At 39.0% G+C, this 4,555-nt stretch overlaps 1 protein-coding gene across 1 annotated transcript in view; it reads right to left on the bottom strand.

Moving 5' to 3' along the window:
• LOC104966568 (EH domain-binding protein 1-like) overlaps positions 1-4,555 on the bottom strand; it is an 18,528-nt gene that overhangs the window by 6,229 nt on the left and 7,744 nt on the right. The window lies entirely within an intron of this gene.

The raw sequence follows: 4,555 nt of genomic DNA, 5'->3' as shown, positions 1-4,555 counted from the left end.
AATGATAAGACCTGTGAGTGGATGTAGAAGAGGTCAGAGTAAATATAGATGGTTTTTTAGTTTTAAAGAAATTCAGATTGAACATAGTGAAAACTGTAAATTATAGGTGTCCGTCCAAAAGTACTTTTTATTATGTGAAACTACCTTGGATGATGGTAGGTAGATAAAGCTTTTAGGAATCCAAAATACCAACATATAATAAGTACCCTGTGTCCAAGATTGATGCAAAACAGTGACAATTTGGACCTTTTTAGAGAGGTTTTAGCAAAAGAAACTCACCCTCTGAGGTGATATTGGGTGGAATGGGGGTTTACTGTTTTCTGGAGCCATTGGTCGATTTGCGTGATTGCATCTCTCTGACGTTAGAGCCAATATAATCGAGAGGAATCTCCCACTCACAGCACATGGTAAAGACAAAAAAGCGTGGGGGCTTCACAAAACAGTTTTGCATGAGGTGAGCTGTTCTCTAGCTCTGACATCTGAACCAAAACGCAGGTTATTGCTTCATGGGATTATCAAAATAATTCAAAGGGACACAGACCATTGGATTAACCTGATGGATTACTTCAGCAGCGTTTTTATCGTTTTTAATGCATGAAGACACTTTTGACCAGACTACGACAAATGAGCCAATGTTAGCGTTTTTTAGCTACCTAGCGCCATGATTTTTTGATGTCTGTTCTTGTTATTATCTCCGCGAGTTCGTATAATTGAGTGATAATGAAGGGTACCCTTCGATTCTTTGTCACCTCACGATGTGAAGAAATGTCATGGATATGCAGCAAAGATAAATAATAGGGTTTTGTGAGTGAATTTTGGTGCAGTCATCTGTTAACATTTTTCGCTAATTCAGAGCCTCAGCGTTAGCAATGTGGGGTTTTTTTTGAAAAAAATATTAAAATGATCAGTTAGATGAGTTTCTTCCTTCTACATGGATATAAAACATTCATAGTTTATTAAATGAACACGCCCTCAGACACTGTTTCTTTCAGGATGTTGCAGGAGGGCCCCGGTACCGGGGTCTCTCGGGCTTAACAGGTTAAACTGTGTACATCCCTGGAGGTTTAGGCGATAGGAAACACATCGGTGTTATCAAATTTAAAACATGTAATTACTAAATGGGTGAAAATCGCTTGTATCCATAATGGGCAGCATTAATATATACCCACATGACAGCTCATTGTTTCTTTGTAATTCTACTCCACTACAATTCAGAGGTTAACCTGGTATTTTTACTCCACTACATTTATTTTAGTTACTTTGCAGATTCTGATTAATGATGTGAAATATAAACAACCCTTAAATCAGACTTTAGTTACACCTGAGTAAAATTCAGGGAAGGTGATTGTCAAATGCCAACAATCAGGCGATAGTTAGTGCTTGAGAAGACTAAACATTTATCTGCAGATCCCTATAAAGTATATTAATTACTCGTTAATTAAAGACTGTATATAATGGCTATTTTGCACATCCCTTTCAACATTTCAAGATGTTCTAAGGTTTATTGACATATCATATACACAAATACGGTGTAGTTATGCAATGAATGTAGTATATATATGTAGTTATGCAATGAAAAACTTGGGTCGCAGGTTCCTCAACAGTGCATTACAAGAGGTCTATCAATATGTGTGTATACCTCCACCATTAAACTGTCATATTCTGCACATTTCTTATACTATCTACGTACATAAGAGTATAATTAATATGTATAATATCAGTTAAAATAAGTGCTTCAACATAGTTAACATTGCAGGAAAGCAATATATTATACGTACTTTGTCAGGCTTAATATTTATCTGTAGATACCCCCAAAGCTTTTTTCTTATTTAAAAGAAGACCCTAACCTAAAGTATTCTTTAATGTTTAAATAAAGGTTAATTATTTTTTATTTTTTTGCACATCCTCCTATTAATATCTTCGTACATCCGGCACTACTGTTTCATTGTAGAGATCGCTTACAGTATCTCCCTTGATTTTTTTATATTCTATATTTTCTATCTTGACCTTCTACTGTCCCCCTATTTTGTATGTAATATAACTATTCAACAATTAACATAATGTGCTTTAACCACCCTAGGCGCTGCAGGTTAAAAAACTGTCAAGTTTACAGTGGAGTGTAACCCTAGACTGTATAGTATAAATTGTTATATATTAAACACAACTAGTATATACTTTCCAGTATAAGGTTCCAGCTTAGTTCATGGACGGATGTATTTTGTTATCCACACAAAATTATTTATTTGAACCTTACACTGCAACAGTCAAAGGACAGGCGCAAACTGGTGAGAGTTGGAAAGGTCTGAGATGTTACAAATAAGGTACCACACGATACAATGCCATTAACTAACCTTTATATTTTAGTGTTAGGACACTTATGACTTACTGTATGGTATAACATTCTGAAGATGTGTAGTTTGTATTCATGTTTTCAATCTTTTAGGGATATTGCTATGTTATTTCACATGTTCGTTCTTTCTACACATTATAGTTGATTTGTTAAAACATCATTAGACAGGAAGGTATATCCTGTTCATTTAATGGTAAGCTTTGTGTAATTTGTGAATCCATAGATGTGTCTCCCATTACCCAAAAACCCCTGGATTATTCTCTCCAACTCAGTTTATTTACATTCTTATATTAAAAGAAATCAGTAAGATCTTAAAAGTCCCTGTCTATAAGCCTGTGCATCCGGTCTATGGTGTAAATATGAGCGCTATTTACCCGGAATTGGGATCCAATATACAAAGGCAGCCAAATTGAGTGTTGTACTGCAAAGGAGCATGTAGTGTTGTGTGGAAAGAGAAATTGAAGAGTTGTTTATTGCGTTTTATATTTCATGATTCCACGTCACTTATTCAGTTTCGTGGCAGTTGCTTCCGAGTTGGGGTATCTAGAGTCTCTCTCTAATCAGGGCTTATAAATAAAGCCGGACTACGGCGCGATGTGGGCAGGGGATTTATGCAAGCCGAACTGTGTATTACAATGCCGTTATTGATGACTGTTCAAGGGAGGAAAGCAAGCACCACTCGGATTAAAGTATTATTTTTCTTATTTGTAAAGTGTTTGTTCGGAATCCTTCATTAGTCGCATAACACACCATATCCCAACTTGCATGCGGCTAAAACATCCATCATCGGAGGGGGCTGTAAACCGATAGCTGAGGATCTTGCGGTAATCAGCTTCGGGTGAGGTGTGTATCCAATGACTGCTGGCGAAATGTCCCTTAGCTTTAGGCGCATACGTCTGTTTCCATGTGCCTTATTGTTGGGATTTCAGTTCCAGGAGAGACTGGGCAAAAAAGCCAGAGATTATAGAATCAAACAGAATAAATAAAAACAAGGATAATTGTGGTTATTGTTGGAGTCAATAACAGTGTGTCGTATTTAGAAAAGAATAACAAATTAAAAGGAAAAAAAGCATTAAAACAATACAGATTTCAGTATTCTGAGACTCTGAGCCCCAATTTATTTTCTCCCGGCGGAAAAACACAGAGACCGCCAATTATAGATTTAAAATAAAACATAATCGTGGGCACATTGATATGAGTAGAACATGGTTTTTTGACCCACACGGCTTCGGTCTGTCCAGGACCGACGGACAAAAAAGGCCGGGTGTAGGCACGGAACATACTACCAATAGAATACATTGCTTTTGTAAAATCGCCCTGTGTGACTCGAGAAAAGCAAGAAAATCATATTGTCCCCGGCGCGACGACAATAGGATCAATGTCGTGATATAACAGAAACCGGAACTGTGGTTAGCGGTTGCACGGCGCGGCCACCAAACATTCCCTGCGGTTTACATGTGCGTATTAGTTGCGAACCCACGCCGCAGTGATCCTATGGTGTGTAGAGAGATTCTGGTGGCAAAGTTAAGAATTTTAAAACATTATTATGAATGACGAGAGATGTCGCGGGCGTGCTGCCCCAGCTGGCGGCAAAGGCCGTCGCTGCGGCGCCGCGCGGCGCGCTGCGCGCGCAGAGAACCCGCCGCGTCGTCGCGTGCGGGCGCCCGCGTGTCCGCGGCGGGCGCAGGGCTGGCCGTGTGGCCGCTGATTCAGAATTGGGCAAACGCCTTAAAACTCCATAAATGACCTTTGCTCTGGCAACATAAGCTTCACATGTTACATTAATCTAATTCCGAAAAAAACACGTCTCAGTACTTTACAATCGCTCACCATCAGTTTCTTGGACGAGGCATAAGGAAGAGTGATTGAAATGTCGATTATAACATTTCTTTTAATAACCAAGAGGCAATAAGCTTGACGTGATTAGGGAGGTGATATCTCTTAAGCCTTCTTCCTCTCACATTGGTGAGTGGAGGGTGTTTGTTCAAAAAAGAAGGAGGGGCAGCCGGTTGAGCTTCTGACGATATTGTTCCAGGTGTCTGCTGCAAAACAATGGAAGTGTAATCCTGTTTTTTGAGATATCTATCTCTCCGTTTAATGTGCGTAAACGCCAGTGAGTATAGATGGCAGGCCTGCTCGGTTAAATATTTTCCAAACGCCACCTCAGATCACAGTCTGTTTTTTTTATTTTTACATGAGAAAACA

This window comes from Notothenia coriiceps, unplaced genomic scaffold (assembly GCF_000735185.1).
Source record: "Notothenia coriiceps isolate Sejong01 unplaced genomic scaffold, NC01 NC01_scaffold00037246, whole genome shotgun sequence".
Lineage (NCBI taxonomy): Eukaryota > Metazoa > Chordata > Actinopteri > Perciformes > Nototheniidae > Notothenia > Notothenia coriiceps.
Note: the sequence above shows the minus strand (reverse complement) of the source record. Positions and strands in the feature narration are given on the sequence as shown.